Source organism: Schistocerca gregaria, chromosome 3 (assembly GCF_023897955.1).
Source record: "Schistocerca gregaria isolate iqSchGreg1 chromosome 3, iqSchGreg1.2, whole genome shotgun sequence".
Lineage (NCBI taxonomy): Eukaryota > Metazoa > Arthropoda > Insecta > Orthoptera > Acrididae > Schistocerca > Schistocerca gregaria.
This window is the reverse complement of record NC_064922.1, coordinates 323708388-323728919: the sequence shown is the minus strand read 5'-3', so window position 1 is coordinate 323728919 and position 20532 is coordinate 323708388.

The following is a 20532-nucleotide window of genomic DNA, read 5'->3' as shown; positions in this document are numbered from 1 at the left end:
TGAAGATGAAACTGTCGATTCGAAACCAGTAACGACACTTTTTAGCATCGGATGGTTAGCCTTTTAAATGTTCATAAGAAACAAGCTGCAAGTTATTTCGGATAACAATTGAAAATGTTGAATAAATATTCAATAAAGTTTTCACACATACACATTATATATATATATATAAATATATATATATATATATATATATATATATATATATATATATATATATATATATATATATATATATATACTTCTTCCTATCAAAACATTGTTCTGTAAAGTGTCTTGAGCACTCTTTGAAATATTTTTAGTGACAAAATTCTCTGTCTGTGGTGCAGCGTCAAGGGCAACCGCAACCATGGTCTCCGAGCTGCTGCAAACGCCGTCGAACTGTTCGTGCAGATGGTTGTTGTCTTGCAAACGTCCCCATCTTTTGACTGAGGGATCGAGACGTGGCTGCACGATCCGTTACAGCCATGCGGATAAGATGCCTGTCATCTCGACTGCTAGTGATATGACGCCGTTGGGATCCAGCACGGCGTTCCGTATTACCCTCCTGAACCCACCGATTCCATATTCTGCTAATAGTCATTGGATCTCGACCAACGCGAGCAGCAACGTCGCGATACGATAAACCGCAACCGTGATAGGCTACAATCCGACCTTTATCAAAGTCGGAAACGTGATGGTACGCATTTCTCCTCCTTGCACGAGGCATCATAACAACGTTTCACCAGGCAACGCCGGTCAACTGCTGTTTCTGTATGAGAAATCGGTTGGAAACTTTCCTCATGTCAGCACGTTGTAGGTGTTGCCACCGGCGCCAACCTTGTGTGAATGGTCTGAAAAGCTAATCATTTGCATATCACAGCATCATAGTTTAAATTTCGCGTCTGTAGCACGTCATATTCGTAGTGTAGCAATTTTAATGGCCAGTAGTATAGGTATTACATGTATTCAGTATAGTGTAGTGAAAAGCTGTTCCCATTAAAATAAGGACTACTTGTTACAATTTGTTTCATTTACATCAAATTCTGGTGAAGTAACAACCTGCTCAAGGCAGCTGATGCAGGCGTGCCCTAAAGACTTAGATGGAAAAGTCAACGACAGCGTCTTTCATCAAAAGCAATCTATTAGTATCAAACTTTCCCGAATATTTTGTTGGTTTTTTAAACTGCTGGTTTTCGGTACAACTGTGTATACCAGTGAAAACAAGAAAGAGAAAATGGGTAACTGGTGTGACAGAATGTCAGGAGTAAGGGGGGGGGGGGGGGGGAGGGGATAAAATATAGAATAAACGAATAATAGAAAAACAGCTTAAACAGAAAGTACAAGAAAAATTTTCACCCCTAAGGTACCGTAAAAGTGGGAAACACTGTGATTGAGGTATTATTTTGTGACAACAGCGTGCGCCAAGTTCTTAAATACTGCAGTTCGGATCAACATAAAACGTACTCCTCTGCTACATGTGTTCTTCTTCAGTACTGTACTGATGGAAGCTACAACTACGTGCTTCAAGCGTGATCTGGTAGCAAAGCTATTTTGTTGTAAGATGGAAAAATCTGTTTTAAGGTTTATTGGAAAATTTGTACTGTTGCCGACAACTGTTAAGAGCTAACAAACTGAAGGTAAGTTGATATAAATAAGCTACACGTACACATTACTCTGTACCAGAGTTAAATGTTACAAAACATTTCTTCGACCATTGAAAAACGGAAAAGGTTAGCTTCGTAGATTACAGGGGTAACTTTGTGAGAGCACACATACCTGCTGGAACAAATTTGGCAATATAATTATAGAAAACAAGTCTCATTAATGAAATTAGTGTTCTTTGTGAATAGTTTGGTAAAAAGCACAAAGTTTTATTTTGCAGCTTAAATTTGTTTCTAAGTATAACATGCCGTTACTCAAACTATTGTATTGAATGTGTACTGACTTTTTTTCTCATACCTCTGAACCTTAAAGTAAGTATCTGAAGGTCTGAACTAATCACCTTCCGTAGAAGATCTTGTGTTAAATGTAAGTGTTATGGCATGTTTTTAAACAGTGAAAAAGTTTCGTGTTATTACCTTGCTTAGCGCAGTTTACTTTTTTCAACTCTTATTTTATTTCAACGACGGTATACCTATAATTATTTGGATTTTAATAAAATTAGAAATCTAAATCTCACCAAATTGGCAAACGCAGGACCAATGTTTTTCTGTGTATAAATAAAATATGTCATAAAACATGACAAATTTGTATGTCATGAAGAAACACGAGGCCTCCCCGTCGTCCTGACAGATGAATTTAAGTCTACATAACCTGTCTTAGACCTCACGCCACAATGTTGTCCTGAGTTTAGGGTAACTTTCTGACACTTGGTATTGCATTTTCCGAATGCTTCATTGTATATTAAAACTTCATTTCTGTTATAATTAAAGTACAAATGTTATAAAATTCGTGCATGTGAAACTTAAATGTCGCAGTACGTATGAGGGTATGGTACAAAAGTAACGCCTCAGAACTTTTTATGTGAAAAGTCTTAAGGATTTTTGAATAAAAGAAACTTTATTAACATTCTACATCTTTATTCTTCTTGTTTACATATTTATTTCTCAACATAGTAACTCTGGCGACGAACACATTTCTCTCAACGAGAGATCAGTTAGTTGATACCGTCAGTGTAGAATGTTTAGCTTTGTTGACGGAGCCACAACCTCACCTTTACTTTCACCACTTCATCTCTATCAAAGTGAAGTCCTCGAAGATGTTAAAGAACATGGAAAAAGAAGTGGAACTCGGATAGAGCCAAGTCGAGAACGTATGGAGTGTGATCGATGACAGGCAACCCTAAGCGTCTGATTATTGCAGATGTCACAGCGCTCGTGTGTGCCCTCGCAGTTTGTTTTAGGTTCCATGGATCATTTTGGACGTTAAATCGTAATGATGTGGAACGAGTCATTTTACATTCCACCTTTTCACGCTGAAGCAGAAGGTTTTCCATGTGTGGACGAACTCTTCGCATTCGAAACTTGAAACAAGCCCCTGTTTTTCAGGCACCGACATAGTTACGTTACACACCGCCTTGTTACACACTTCATCTAGGATCCCTCTAGCGGCAGAGGGCCTGCAACATGCAACAGCGAAGTGAAAAAGTCGACTGAGTAATATACATGAGATGTAGTACCTTAACCGATATTGATATCAGAATAAAATATTCAGTGACGTTACTTTTCAGCATACTCTCGTGTTTTACAAAATATGTTACAAAAAATGCTGAAAGTATCCCAAAGATGCCCGCTTTTACGGTATTCATGAAGTCTTCGTCTACCAATAGAGACTGTATGCCTATCTAAATTTCACTAAGTTATAGAAATATATTATATAAGACGTGTAATTATAAACAATATTGACATCTTGGGTTGTCGGGTGTTCTGCCGGATATCAGCGTCGTACTTGCACGATATTTCGGTCACGTAGCTCGTGACCTTCAACAGGTGCGACGCTGATATCCGGCACAACACACGACAACCCAAGATGTCATTAGATCGCCGGGAAATCCTGGAGAGTTACATAAACAATATTGTGCTAGCAGGTACGCGAAGTTGAAGAAAGTGGCAAGTGACATGCAAGAAAATCACACTGATACAAAACGGAAGGAGTTAGAGAGAGAGAGAGAGAGAGACTGAGCGAGCTAACGAGCGGATAGGGGGAAGGGCTGCCCTTACGGGCCACCAGGATAAATGGCGCAGCTTGATCACTAATTACAGCACTTCACAACCACTTCTCACTTGAGGATCCCACACCTTTGCTCACTTTGCAGCGAGAGAAAGGCGTAATGTATTGCTGATGGAGGTATGCCTGTCGGAAGGCGACTAGCCAGCCTCGTCGATACTCCTTGAAGGTAAAGGCTATGTGTGACCGCCAGGCTTTGCAGTGACCGTTACTTTCACTTACAGATCCCATAATAATACAGCCACTGTGCAGTATTGCACTTGCGTGCAGGAGAATCTATAACATATAATAATCATCCAGCTCATAAACTGATATTCCGACCAATTATCTGCTGTCCATCCAAGGCAAAGTCACAAGACATGTCGGTCATCATTACTTACTCTTATTATTATAAAGGGAGCGGTTCATGCTTAAGACACATATCAAAAATTGACAAATCACTCACAGAGGTTTTTTTTCGATTCCTCCAGGAACATTTCTTTTTTAACCTGACACGATTTTTATATGTGGGTGAGACTCTTCGTTCGTAGCAAACAACTCACCTTAGCCGACTCGTAGTTAAGTTATTGATGTGCTACTAAATCTTCAGTGTCCATTGCTGGATGTTGTCGTTAACACGTGATATTCAGCGCCCAGCTGGAATTAGTAATTTTCTGTGCTCGTAGACATCATTATCTGTTACAGCGTGGTGATACGCAATGAACCGGGCTCGTGTGTACGAGCATCATTCTCCTTTCAGGACACTTCCACACGTCAGTACTCTCACTTTGACTTACCGATGCCTTAGGGAAATAGAGAATTTGCGTCGCATGAATGGTCATATTCGAAGACGTGATGTAAGAAAACGAGACATTAAGGGCATCAAGTTTTAACTGAAAAGAAAAGATTCTCTTCTTTCTGCGAGTTTTCTACGCATTCAGGCTCGTATCTCTTATGTGCCTTGGAGGCCCCCAGCGCCATATTTTAGAGGGCCATCGTTTCTCTTGCATTCTTCTAAGATGTTCATACCACTTAGAGTTTTGTTTCAGTTGTGCCTGGAATACCCTGTGTAGCTTCCATCTGTTGGCGTAGCACTTCATTTCTTATTTTGTCTCTACTCGTTATTTTACAAATTCCTCTCCAAAACGGCTTTTCCATTGCCTTTAATTTCTTCTCATTGACCCTGTAGACCTCCCACAGTTCAGCACGGCTCTGAACTATAGTTTTGCGTAACCTCCTTTTTAAAATTTTTGACGTGTTGTTATTCCAACTAATGGAGAGTAGGTGCCTAATTCCTTGTTGCTTCCACCCTTGTCCGAAATGATTGTCCCTAAATATTTATATGAGCGACTACACATTATTATAGACACATCACCCATATCAAGATCCCTTCCTATACCTCCGACAACCAAATATTCAGTCGTTTATTTCCACAACCAATGCTCATGTCCTTCTTTAAGTTTTCTTAACATATAACTTACATCCCCTTCTTCCTCGGCGAAAAGGACCTGATCGCCGGCGAAATTTAAGGACGACAGAATGTCACCATACATTCTAATTCCTTTGTTTTTGCACTTCCGTTTCCAGTTTTCCTTCCTTTGTTCATAACATATTTTAAAGAAGACAGGCGCTAGCTGCGTCCTTATCTGAGTCTTTTCTAACATTAAATTTCTGTGATACCAACTTCCCAACTTGGATACAACAAATTTTCCTTGGAAAAAGTTTTCTAACGGCTTTTACGTCATATTTAGGAATGTTGTGGCTATTCAGAGCTTCCCAGTGGGACACTGTCGTAGGTCTTATGCAAGTGTGTAAAAACCATGTGTTTCTCCGAGTTACGTGGCATTCTCTTGTTAGTCACTTGTCTAATGCTGCAGATATTATCAACACAAGACCTGCTTGCCCAGAAGATACTCTGTTCTGATTTCTCTGTCAGTTCTCTCGTATAATATATATAGTGACGTAGATGCTTAAATTACTGGCAGTAATGTCTTAAAATATACTGTGATATACCATGTGTGGAAAACAAATAGGTGAGTGTTTCCGACTTCGTTGGCACAGGGTTACGATGTGCTAATTACAGAAGAACAGAGTTCAGATCCCTGTTATAAACAGCTTAAATTGGATTTTTATTAGTACCTCTTTATGGCACCCTCAAACAACCGTTAATTTTTACAAGCAGGCTATACGTGCGCCGTTCAGAGTAGACCGCAGGGCATTTTTCCACACAGGTATCTCTGAACGGCGGCTACATCTACATCCAAACTTTGCGAGCGAAGGGTACTCCTGGTAGCACTATAACTTCACACCTTATCGTTCATTTCGCGATGCTGCAGGGAAAGAACGACCGATGCTAAGTCTCCGTGCGATCTCTAACTACACTGATTTTCCCGGCATCCTCATATCGCGACATGTATGAGGAAGTAACTAAAATGTTGGCCCACTATTCCTTCCTCTCTCGTAGGACGAAGAGACCATCACGTGGTAGGCATTTAGGTGTTGACATGGAACGTTTCCCCTTAGCTGCCAGGACTCCACCGAGTCCTTAGGAGAAATGTGCCATTAGACCTGAAAACAGGAACTAGGACGTTGCCACACAACGTGGATACCGAAGCCCATATTACACTGGTGTCAAAAATTACAGCATCAAACCGCAATTTGGTAAGGTTGCCTTTATTTTGTCTCAAAACAGTATAATCAGGTGATAGTAACGTAGAAACAGTGTAAACGTAAACAACTGCGACATGCATATCAGTAGACAGATTTACACACACATCTCGACAACTGGTTAATGCTCTCAGCAAGGGGTGTGTTCACCTCTGGCAGCAATACAGACCCGACAAATGACGGGGCATGCTCTGAATTATGTCATCATTCTCATGTTGAGGCAATAACGACCATTCTTGCTAGGGTGCTGCTCCCAAGTCTTGGAGAGTAGTTGGTGGACGCTTATGTGATGCAATCCGTGTCACTAAATGGTTCAAATGGCTCTGAGCACTATGGGACTCAACTGCTGTGGTCATTAGTCCCCTAGAACTTAGAACTACTTAAACCGAACTAACCTAAGGACATCACACACATCCATGCCCGAGGCAGGATTCGAACCTGCGACCGTAGCAGTCGCACGGTTCCGGACTGCGCGCCTAGAACCGCGAGACCACCGCGGCCGGCAATCCGTGTCACTAACGCATCCTAGACGTGTTCTGTTGGATTCAAATCCGGAGAGTGAGCAGACCACGCCACTCGTGCAATAGCTTCCGTTTCCAAGAAAACATCAACTAGCCGTGCTCTATGAAGTCGGGCATTATCGTTCATCAGTACGAGCCGGCCGGTGTGGCCGAGCGGTTCTAGGCGCTTCAGTCTGGAACCGCGCGCCCGCTACGGTCGCATGTTCGAATCCTGCCTCGGGCATGGATGTGTGTGATGTCGTTAGGTTAGTTAGGTTTAAGTAGTTCTAAGTTCTAGGGGACTGATGATCTCAGATGTTAAGTCCCATAGTGCTCAGAGCCATTTGAACCATTTAATCAGTACGAAGTCAGGGCCCATGGCACCTCCCAATAGCCGCACATGATATCCCAAGATCTCGTCACGATACCTGACAGCAGTTAAATCTTGCCGGTTTAACTGTACAATTTCATCAAGAGGTGTTCGAGTGGCCAACGTTATCCCTGCCTACACCATTAGCGATGATCCTTTCCACAATCAGTCTCTTTCCCGAAATCGTGTTGCACGTTCCCTCCATATTCGAATCCGTCGAGAATCACTGTTCACACCAAATCGGGATTCATCTGTGAAAAGAACGTTGGCCCACTGTTCGACTGTCCAGGTGGCATGTTGAGTGGCATGTTGACGGCTCCACTCTAGGCGTTACCTTCTGTGAAGGCGCTCAGAGGGACACAGGGAGCTGGTCTCCGACAGTAAGGGCCAATCTGCCGAAACCGTCTGTACCACGTTTGCCTCGCCACAACACGTCCAGTGGATGCTGCGAGGTCAGATGCCAGTTGCCGTGCATTACTAAGGCGGTATCGTAGTGCCCTTGAAGCCAAATAACACTTCTCTCTTTCTGGTGTTACACGTGGTCGGCCCCGCACTGGTCGTCGGGATACAGTTTCGACCTCAGCAAACTGTCGCCACATCCGTAAACAACAGAACAATTCACATTATTCCCATCGGGCCACATCAGTTTGCCACTGTCCTGCTTCCATTCTTCTCATGGCCCTCCACGGCAAAGAGGCTGGTAGTCCGGCCGTCGAGGCCGAGCGGTTCTAGGCGCTACAGTCTGGAACCGCAGGTTCGAATCCTGCCTCGGGCATGGATGTGTGTGATGTCCTTAGGTTAGGTTTAAGTAGTTCTAAGTTCTAGAGGATTGATGACCTCAGAAGTTACGTCCGATGGTGCTCAGAGCCATTTGAACCATATTGCACCGTCTGTGACTATGTACACAGCGATTGTGGATGTGGTACTTCTGGTATGATTTTTTTTTTAGTAATTTAATTGAAAGCTTTGTTGCTTTGGTAAAAGTAAAATTGGTTCTTTTTGTCGTGACAGAATAAATTACTATTAATCACACCAGATTTGTCGGAGAACAGCAGCAACATGTGTAATTGATCCAGCTTTAAGAAATTCTATTACTTTTTAGCGGAAAATTCGTGCGGTACTCTCCGACGTTAGAAAAGTCGTGGTGTTCCGTTCGGAGCAGGAGGCGGCTGTCTTTTCTCATTCGCGATATCGAAAATTACTAAAAAAATGAACAGAATTTTTTTTTCGGAGAAAGATCGCGCGGAGGAAACAGACGGTGTTACATGAAAGAAACCTAAGGGACCAACTAATTGGATTTGTACGAACATATAAACCGAACTGAAAGAACTTGGAATAAATACTATAACGATGTCGTCACGACAGCCTCCTGTTCCGACAGAACACACAATGGATCATAAGCTGCATAAATCTTTTAAACAGAAAAGACTATCACAAGTATGATTAATGAAAATAAGGTTGTGAGATTTTCTTTGAAATTAAATAAACTTCAAGGCTTCAAGTATTATATTATGAAACGGAAACTTACATTAACATGGCCACCCATTGTGGCGGTGGAGCGAATTTTCATGATACACATTCTCGCTTGTTTGTGGCTACATATATTTTTAATCACTTAAACTCTTAAAGTTACAATAAAATGATTATATCAGTATGGAGCACAATACTTTTGCGTCCGACTCGCAACACATTCACAGAAGAACAGCTAGAGAGCGGCGCGGCTCTCTGCAGAACTAAAGAAGGGTAATTGTTCTTTTGAAACATAGGTGCGTCGTTTTTTACTGATCGATAGCAGCGTATAACAGTTTATAGCTGTCGTGATATTCTGCGCTTTTCAGGAATGCGGCAAAGATATCTGGTTACATCATTCATTGGTATATGTTAAAAGTTCGCACATACTGACGCGAATACAGAAAAAAAACTTTTACATGTTAAAAATCGCAGTGATAAAGGCTGTAATGTCACAGACTACCCACCAAACACTATCCCGATTGATACGATAGGTCTACAACTCCATGATTGGCGTGGTTGTCCGTTGACCAGGATGCCATCTTCCGTGCAGGTTACGATCGTACGGACATCTGTTGACAGTTTTTATAATTACATCGTGAATTAGACACAGGACGGGGACGTAGCGATTTGTTGCTCTAGTTTCGGACACCAGTGTATTTTGGGAATATAACCCCAGAACTCCACAAAGAAAATTTCGGAGTTTCAGGAGTATTTTCTGAGTATTTTGGTATAAGGAACCAGTGGTCTGCTGGCCGCTGTGACCGTGCGGTTCTAGGCGTTTCAGTCCGGAACCGCGCTGCTGCTACGTTCGCAGGTTCGAATCCTGCCTCGGACATATATATACGTGGTGTCCTTAGGTTAGTTAGGTTTAATTTCTTTTAAGTCTAGGGGACTGATGATCTCAGATGTTAAGTCCCATAGTGCTTAGAGCCATTTGAACCAATGGTCTCCGTTGACTCCTTACAGAGTAACTGCGTCTCGTTTGCTTTTAGCACCTGTTATCGTTACTGCATTGAAAATACCTGCACAACAGCACAAATGTGGACGACATGCGCTGTGTGTCCTGTTTGGAAACAAACTCCTTCGGATTACTCATGGTACTTTCTGCTGACAGCAGCAGTAGTGGCCACTCGTCGCCCTAAAGCTTGTACTTTGCGCTGCTATTTTCTGGCTCGGGTTTATTTTCTCCCGCGGTGTTAGTTGTACTTTGTAACAATGATAAACAGTGACATCGAAATAACTAATGAGGAGTTGACCGATATGCATTTCATATAATGTGTTCGCTGAATACAGTGTAAGGTCGGGACCTCAAAGCTAAGCTCAGCTGTTCCCGCAACGACGGCGACACCATCACAGAAGTATCGGATCTGAACAAAGGCGACCACGGATAATAGAATCCTTTCTTACTACTGCGTATTAAAAGATTACTCAATGTTGTGAAACTATTTTTACAGAAACAAAGATAATTCTCGCAACAAAACCGAATAAATCGAAATTACTTATTACTCTAGAACGAGCCACCGAAAAATCACAGAGTACTCAGGAAATATCCCTGAACAACCTACGAAATTCTGTCGGTGGAGTTCTGGTTCAGCGATATACAGGGTGCGTCAGAAAGAAGGGTACCTGCTTTGAGGGTTGATAGTTTTCGCGATTCTGAACAAAAAACTTCAAAATATACACCCGTTTCTTAACCATATCCGACAAATAACTGGTTGAAAATGACGGGAGTCAGTTAAGTCTCCTTCTTCACCAAAACTCATATACGAATACAACCAAAGCGACTTTAGGCTATGTAGTGCAGTCTTTACTGACCATTTCGATGCGCAGAGAGGGGTGAAGAGACCTGCAAGCTTATACACTATTTATGTCACGTCTCAGCCCACGGTAATTGCACCAGTGTTTAACAGTGTTATATGACAATGTGACTTCGCACGTACTTTCACCTCGACGGAGCTCCTGTACCATCTGTATGGCCAGGACACAGTATCTCACTGAAACGTGTCCTGGGCGTTGGATCGGTCGCCATGGAGTCGTTTCTTGGCCACTGAGATCACCCTTATCTTACTCCATTACATTACTGTTTGTGGGGCTAGCTTAAGAAAGCAGTTTCCAAGTGCTCATGTAAAGTACTATACTAACGAGCCCAAGTCAGCAATACAGCATCTATATACAAGAGCTGCGGAATGCATTGTATTGACGGTGGACGTTTAAACATCATTTGAGAGAAGATGTGCACAATAAACGAAACATTATATCACTATGATTCACTTACTATCCCCCTGCATTTGTCCTGTTCCTCATTGTTTGCCGGCCGCGGTAGCCGAGCGGTTCTAGGCGCTCAGTCCGGAATCGCACGACTGCTACGGTCGCAGGTTCGAATCATGCCTTGGGCATGGATATGTGTGATGTCCTTAGGTTAGTTAGGTTTAAGTAGTTCTAAGTCTAAGGGACTGAAGACCACAGATGTTAAGTCCCACAGTGCTCAGAGGCATTTGAGCTTCATTGTTTTCATTAGTTTCCTCGGAAACCGTTGAGTACAGGACATATGTCCATTTAATGTTTTCAGTTTATAATCACAAATACTATCACCCCGCAAAGCATATATACTGTCTGATCAAAAGTATCCGGACACCCCAAAAACATACGTTTTTCAATTAGGTGCATTGTGCTGCCACCTACTGCCAGGTACTCCATCCCAGAGAACTAAGTAGTCATCAGACATCGTGAGAGAGCAGAATGGGGCGCTCCGCGGAACTCACAGACTTCGAACTTGGTCAGATGACTGGGTGTCACTTGTGTCATACGTCTGTGCGCGAGATTTCCACACTCCTAAACATCCCTAGGTCCACTGTTTCCGAAGTGATAGTGTGGTGGAAACGTGAAGGAACACGTACAGCACTAAAGCGTACAGGCTGACCTCGTCTGTTGACTGACAGAGACCGCCGACAGTTGAAGAGAGTCGTAATGTGAAATAGGCAGATATCTATCCAGACCAGCACACAAGAATTCCCAACTGCATCAGGATCCACCGCAAGTACTATGTCAGTTAGGCGGGAGGTGAGAAAACTTGGATTTCATGGTCGAGCGGCTGCTCATAAGCCACACATCACGGCGGTAAACGCCAAACGACGCCTCGCTTGGTGTAAGGAGCGTAAACATTGGACAATTGAACAGTGGAAAAACGTTGTGTGGAGTGACGAATCAGGGCATGGCGATCCGATGGCAGGGTGCAGGTATGGCGAATGCCCGGTGAACGTCATCTGCCAGCGTGTGTAGTGCCAACAGTAAAGTTCGGCGGCTTTGGTGTTATGGTGTGGTCCTGATTTTCATGGGGGGCTTGCACCCCTTGTTGTTTTGCGAGGCACTATCACAGCACAGGCCTACATTGCAGTTTTAAACACCTTCTTGCTTCCCAATGTTGAAGAGCAATTCGGGGATGGCGATCGAGCACCTATTAATAATGTACATCCGTGTAATGAACTGGACTGCACAGAGTCCTGACCTGAATCCTACAGAACACCTTTGGGATGTTTTGTAATGCCGACTCCGTGCCAGACCTCACTGACCAATATCGATACCTCTCCCCAGTGCAGCACTCCGTGAAGAATGGGCTGCATTCCCCAAGAAACGTTGTAGCACCTGATTGAACGTATGTCTGCGAGACCGGAAGCTGTCATAAAAGCTAAGGGTGGACCAAAACCATATTGGATTACAGCATTAGCGATGGAATGTGCCAACAACTTGTAAGTCATTTTCAGCTAGGTATCCGAATACTTTTGATCACATAGTGTAGCTTTCCTCCTGACTCACCCTGTATAATGAGTCATTCCTCTTAAACTCTGTAAATTCCCAACTTTACCTTTAGGAAGGTAAAGTTGGAACCTCCCCCCCATGAACCATGGACCTTGCCGTTGGTGGGGAGGCTTGCGTGCCTCAGCGATACAGATGGCCGTACCGTAGGTGCAACCACAACGGAGGGGTATCTGTTGAGAGGCCAGACAAACGTGTGGTTCCTGAAGAGGGGCAGCAGCCTTTTCAGTAGCTGCAGGGGCAACAGTCTGGATGATTGACTGATCTGGCCTTGCAACATTAACCAAAACGGCCTTGCTGTGCTGGTACTGCGAACGGCTGAAAGCAAGGGGAAACTACAGCCGTAATTTTTCCCGAGGACATGCAGCTTTACTGTATGATTAAATGATGATGGCATCCTCTTGGGTAAAATATTCCGGAGGTAAAATAGTCCCCCATTCGGATCTCCGGGCGGGGACTACTCAGGAGGATGTCGTTATCAGGAGAAAGAAATCTGGCGTTCTACGGATCGGAGCGTGGAATGTCAGATCCCTTAATCGGGCAGGTACGTTAGAAAATTTAAAAAGGGAAATGGATAGGTTAAAGTTAGATATAGTGGGAATTAGTGAAGTTCGGTGGCAGGAGGAACAAGACTTCTGGTCAGGTGACTACAGGGTTATAAACACAAAATCAAATAGGGGTAATGCAGGAGTATGTTTAATAATGAATAGGAAAATAGGAATGCGGGTAAGCTACTACAAACAGCATAGTGAACGCATTATTGTGGCCAAGATAGATACGAAGCCCACACCTACTACAGTAGTACAAGTTTATATGCCAACTAGCTCTGCAGATGACGAAGAAATTGAAGAAATGTACGATGAAATAAAAGAAATTATTCAGATAGTGAAGGGAGACGAAAATTTAATAGTAATGGGTGACGGGAATTCGAGTGTAGGAAAAGGGAGAGAAGAAAACATAGTAGGTGAATATGGATTGGGGCTAAGAAATGAAAGAGGAAGCCGCCTAGTAGAATTTTGCACAGATCAAAACTTAATCAGAGGTAACACTTGGTTTAAGAATCATGAAAGAAGGTTGTATACGTGGAAGAACCCTGGAGATACTAAAAGGTATCAGATAGATTATATAATGGTAAGACAGAGATTTAGGAACCAGGTTTTAAGTTGTAAGACATTTCCAGGAGCAGATGTGGACTCTGACCACAATCTATTGGTTATGATCTGTAGATTAAAACTGAAGAAACTGCAAAAATGTGGGAAATTAAGGAGATGGGACCTGGATAAACTGAAAGAACCAGAGGTTGTACAGAGTTTCAGGGAGAGCATAAGGGAACAATTGACAGGAATAGGGGAAAGAAATACAGTAGAAGAAGAATGGGTAGCTCTGAGGGATGACGTAGTGAAGGCAGCAGAGGATAAAGTATGTAAAAAGACGAGGGCTGCTAGAAATCCTTGGGTAACAGAAGAAATATTGAATTTGATTGATGCAAGGAGAAAATATAAAAATGCAGTAAATGAAGCAGGCAAAAAGGAATACAAACGTCTCAAAAATGAGATCGACAGGAAGTGCAAAATGGCTAAACAGGGATGGCTAGAGGACAAATGTAAGGATGTAGAAGCTTATCTCACTAGGGGTAAGATAGATACTGCCTACAGGAAAATTAAAGAGACCTTTGGAGAGAAGAGAACCACGTGTATGAATATCAAGAGCTCAGATGACAACCCAGTTCTAAGCAAAGAAGGGAAGGCAGAAAGGTGGAAGGAGTATATAGAAGGTTTATATAAGTGTGATGTACTTGAGGACAATATTATGGAAATGGAAGAGGATGTAGATGAAGACGAAATGGGAGATACGATAGTGCGTAAAGAGTTCGACAGAGCACTGAAAGACCTGAGTCGAAACAAGGCCCCCGGAGTAGACAACATTCCATTAGAACTATTGACGGCCTTGGGAGAGCCAGTCATGACAAAACTCTACCAGCTGGTGAGCAAGATGTATGAGACATGCGAAATACCCTCAGACTTCAAGAAGAATTTAATAATTCCAATCCCAAAGAAAGCAGGTGCTGACAGATGTGAAAATTACCGAACCATCAGTTTAATAAGTCACAGCTGCAAAATACTAACGCGAATTCTTTACAGACGATTGGAAAAACTGGTAGATGCGGACCTCGGGGAGGATCAGTTTGGATTCCGTCGAAATGTTGGAACACGTGAGGCAATACTGACCTTACGACTTATCTTAGAAAAAAGCATTTGTAGACTTAGAGAAAGCTTTTGACAATGTTGACTGGAATACTCTTTTTCAAATTCTAAAGGTGGCAGGGGTAAAATACAGGGAGCGAGAGGCTATTTACAATTTGTACAGAAACCAGATGGCAGTCATAAGAGTCGAGGGGCATGAAAGGGAAGCAGTGGTTGGGAAAGGAGTGAGACAGGGTTGTAGCCTCTCCCCGATGTTATTCAATCTGTATATTGAGCAAGCAGTAAAAGAAACAAAAGAAAAATTTGGAGTAGGTATTAAAATTCATGGAGACGAAGTAAAAAATTTGAGGTTCGCCGATGACATTGTAATTCTGTCAGAGACGGCAAAGGACTTGGAAGAGCAGTTGAACGGAATGGACAGTGTCTTAAAAGGAGGATATAAGATGAACATCAACAAAAGCAAAACGAGGATAATGGAATGTAGTCAAATTAAATCGGGTGATGCTGAAGGAATTAGATTAGGAAAAGAGACACTTAAAGTAGTAAAGGAGTTTTGCTATTTAGGAAGTAAAATAACTGATGATGGTCGAAGTAGAGAGGATATAAAATGTAGACTGGCAATGGCAAGGAAAGCGTTTCTCAAGAAGAGAAATTTGTTAACATCGAATATAGATTTAAGTGTCAGGAAATCATTTCTGAAAATATTTGTTTGGAGTGTAGCCACGTATGGAAGTGAAACATGGACGATAACTAGTTTGGACAAGAAGAGAATAGAAGCTTTCGAAATGTGGTGCTACAGAAGAATACTGAAGATAAGGTGGATAGATCACGTAACTAATGAGGAGGTATTGAATAGGATTGGGGAGAAGAGAAGTTTGTGGCACAACTTGACTAGAAGAAGGGATCGGTTGGTAGGACATGTTTTGAGGCATCAAGGGATCACAAATTTAGCATTGGAGGGCAGTGTGGAGGGTAAGAATCGTAGAGGGAGACCGAGAGATGAGTACACTAAGCAGATTCAGAAGGATGTAGGTTGTAGTAGGTACTGGAAGATGAAGCAGCTTGCACAGGATAGAGTAGCATGGAGAGCTGCATCAGACCAGTCTCAGGACTGAAGACAACAACAACAACAACCTTTAGGAAAATGTTGTGACTAAAACGTGGTCTCAAGGAAGTGTCTGAACTTGTCCAGACGCTTGACTGCCTGAAAACATTGCGTGTCACAGCAACATTTACTGGTATCTTTTTCGCACCCATTGTGGGTATGTTTGTCTACGTGTGCTCACCGTGATTACATTTCCTATAAAGATCAATGACATGGTAAGCTCTACAACCGTTCACTACATTGATTTGTTTCAATATATCGAACTCTTAATCTGTTTCGTTCAGTTGCAATGGCAAGCGTTTTAAATGATAAAAAAAAGATCAAATGGCTGTGAACACATCTGAGGTCATCAGTCCCCTAGAACTTAGAACTACTTAAACCTAACTAACCTAAGGACATCACACACATCCATGCCCGAAGCAGGATTCGAACCTGCGACTGTAACGGTCGCGCGATTCCAGACTGAAGCGCCTAGAACCGCTCGGCCACACCGGCCGGCACACTTTTTCACTACTAGCTTTTTAGTTCTAAGGTGCAGCTTGGTACGTAGTAAGGCCTTACAGAAACTAAAAAAATCTCGAAAGCACTTTAAAAGAATGCCGGTAAGATTCATTCAGTAAGACCACTGTCGAGTACCTTGGTGTCCTTGTCGGACTTTGTTGCGTTCTGGTGGCCACTACGCCGATGGGAAGTTGAAACCTTGACCTTCCTTCGACCGATGCAAGTCGCTTATTTGTCAGCTGCGTCATTCGAAAGAACACTGGCAGCTGACCCGTGGCAAATCTTCCGTTCGAATCTAGCGCTCTGACGTCAATGGCTTTGTTCTCAGAGCTGGTACCATTCTCACGTACCAGGTGTTCGCAGAAGACTCCGGAAATCCGGCGCCGTGCCCGCACCTGTGACCGATGGGTACTAATGTCACCGCGACTTTAAACCACCGCAAACAGATCACAAAATAGTTTACTTGTACAAGTGCTTATATGCGATGGCTTTTTATTTTCTTTTTCGCTCATTTCATTTGGATTGTCAATTTCTCAATACAGTCATCCAATCTTTTTATTTCCATTTATTTGTTAAGCATACACTACAGTAGTTCTTCTTTGCACTTTCATGTATTTAGTATTTGAGTCATCTCTACTTCAATAACCATTTTAAACATAGGCATGTTTGAATGTTTCTTCAAATGAATAATCTTAAAATTCTTCATTTCACTTTCAATTAATTCGTATCTTAACGTGTTGAAACATCTCCAAAACCTAAAATGTTACAATCATTTCTATCATACCGCTAATGAAATTTTGCTGTGCTTTCAGTTCACTGTTAGCAAAAATTTGCCATTGCAATGATCTTTCTTGCCTTTTATCTGTATTAATATATAATGGGGAAAAGTTGCTTGCAAAATCTCTACAAGTTCCTCTGCTATTTACTTAAAATTTTTACACAATACTATTCTGCCTCGCAGTCGGCTTTAACTTCGACAGCAGGGCATTTAAACACTTAAACAAAATTTTCACGCCGTTAAATGCTGACCTTTCACGAACTAGTATTTCAGAATAGCAAATCTTGCACTTGCCACACAGTAACTGGACAACGAAAATCGTTGTGAATTCTGAAGTTTTAAAATTTTTGTACAAAAAATTAATAAAACCCCAAACAATAAAAGCAAATAAAGCACATACCGTCTTCAGGCCACAAGTGGTCCATCGGGTCCATCTGACCGCCGTGTCATCCAGAGGTGAGGATGCGGATAGGAGGGGCATGTGGTCAGCACACCGCTCTCCCAGCCGTTATGATGGTTTTCTTTGACCGGAGTAGCTCCTCAATTGGAATCACAAAGGAAGTAGGTTATACTACGCTTGTTCGCCCACTGCTTGAATACTGCTCAACAGTGTGGGATCCGTACCAGATAGGGTTGACAGAAGAGATAGAGAAGATCCAACGGAGAGCACCGGAGATGATAGATAAAGTCCGGTGGAAGACTCTGCAGGAGAGACGCTCAGTAGCTCGGTACGGGCTTTTGTTAAAGTTTCGACAACATACCTTCATCGAAGAGCCAGGCAGTATATTGCTCCCTCCTACGTATATCTCGCGAAGAAACCATGAGGATAAAATCAGAGAGAATAGCGCCCACACAGAAGCATACCGACAATCCTTCTTTCCACGAACAGTATGAGACTGGAATACAAGGGAGAACCGATAGAGGTACTCAAGGTACCCTCAGCCACACACCGTCAGGTGGCCTGCGGAGTATGGATGTAGATGTAGATGTAGATGTAGATCACGAGGCTGAGTGCACCCCGAAAAATGGCAACAGCGCATGGCGGCCTGGATGGTCATCCGTCCAGGTGCCGGACACGCCCGACAGCGCTTAACTTCGGTGATCTAACGGGAACCGGTGTATCCACTGCGGGAAGGCCGTTGCAATAATAAAAGCAGAATAGAAGACAAAAAAGTATTTTTATTCATATTCCATGATTTATTTGACTTCGAGTGCCGTATCTTCAAAGTGGGCAGAGTGGCAACGAGGAGTCGAAATATGCGTTCTGATATAGTCCTCAGGACGTATACCCAAATCCCTTACATATAGCAGTTGCTAAGCATTGCCGGGTTCGCTAATATCTGTATAAAATACGTGTACCATAATTCTAAACGCGTAACGTTTAGAATTTGTATAATACATTTCATTCCTCACATTCTACACAATAACTTTTTCATCTGTACTTCTCGATGTGACTGATATCTTGTTTTGTTTCTCCCCGAAGATGAGAAAAGGTTATCGCTATTGGGTTCTTTTTGTGATGTAGTACATGTGTAGTGCTCATTTCTTTATTATACATGCAAAACAGCTGTAAACTTCCATGTAAAAACTGTTTTTGGCGTGAATATGGTTACCGTTTAAAATGGTTCAAATCGCTCTGGGACGTAACATCTGAGGTCATCAGTCCCCTAGGACTTAGAACTACTTAAACCTAACTAATCTAAGGACATCACACACATCCATGCCCGAGGCAGGATTCGAACCTGCGACCGTAGCAGTCGCGCGGTTTCGGACTGAAGCGCCTGTTATCACTGAACAGAAAATTTCTACAGAAATCATATACAATCATACTTCAACAATACCGGTACACCCGCCTTCGTAACTGAGGTCACTAACGCAGTCTAGTCTGAACACGCTTTGTCAACAGGTGGCTGGTTTGAATCTCAGAGGTAAAAGCGGTGTATCGGCTGTGGTACTAAACTCGCAGTTGGTGGAGGGAATTAGGTTCACATCTCCGTCGGATCATGCGATTGTAAGTTCCCCTAAAAATCTAAACGCGACTGGTGAGATGATTTTGTGTACCCGACGGATCACGTGATGAGTAGCCCAGCTACGTTATCGATAAGCATGTTTCAGCTGGGTGTCGCCGGTAGACGCGGTAACCAGGAGAATGCATCGCCATTAGCGTACCGTTTCCGCAACCTTCCACCAATAAATCGTATGCAGGAAACTACTATCCACATAGGCGCGGTTGTTACTAATTCCAGATCAGTTGTTATCGAGAACTTGTCTGCATATCAGTCAGTGCCCGCTAGCCACGTAACCTAGCCTACGGACTTGGACTTGTTCTGTGTTGTTCTGCTAGACGAGGACACGTTCCTCTCTGGTATTTTCCGTGTGGACTCCGATTATTCGCCGCTGTAGAAGATTCGGGTAGCTTACATGTCATACATGACTTCCAACCTGTGAGAGTTTCTTGTAAATATTACTAATAGGTGTTAATGTGAGTTATAGATCAAGCAAAATATACTTGTTGCTAACCATAGCAGCCACCTTTGAAAACGACACGACCGATTTCCTGTCTCAGCCATGCATTATCCTTACTTGTGCTCCGTCTCTAATGTCGTCGCCGATGTGACATTGAACCGTATTCTACCATTATTTCTTCTTTCCTTCCTTCCTTCCTTCCTTCCATCCCAATGATGAAAAAATGTCTTTTAAGAGGAAGGTCGTCTTGATACAACAATATCGATTAAAGCCGTATAACAGAAATATTTATCATTGCCGAATTAATATCGTGAATGAAGAAGAATGGTCAAGCAAATACTGATTAAATTTTAATAAACGATGTAGTGTGGTAAGTAGAAATAAAGTAATAAACCTAATTTGATTATATCCCAACGTCGAATACATGACTGGAGGTATTTCTGGAAGACTTGCTTTGGAAGGGGGTTCAGCTGCCGTGTCAAGAATGGTGTCGAAACGAAGGTAGGAGACGAGATACTGGCAGAAGTAAAGCAGTGAGGACCGGCCGTGAGTCGTGCTTCGGTAGCTCAGATGGTAGAGCACTTGCCCGCGAAAGGCAAAGGTCCCGAGTTCGAGTCTCGGTCGGGCGCACAGTTTTAATCTGCCAGGAAGTTTCGTTACCATTTAAGTACGATTTTCATTTCTCAAGGATCCAGAAGTTAAATGGAACTAAATCTGGTGAGTAAGGTGAATGTGGACAGACAGGAACACTTTTTTTGGTTAGAAACTCCCGAATCAAAGGCGGGGTGTGGCACAGAGTATTGTCGTGGTGGAGAAGGCAGCCACTGGCCCTTTTCATCTGGTCTCTTTCTTCGTACATAGTTTCGCGATCGTTACAGTACACCCTTGTAAAATTCGGCGGTTATAGTTGATACCCTTGGTTTGAACTC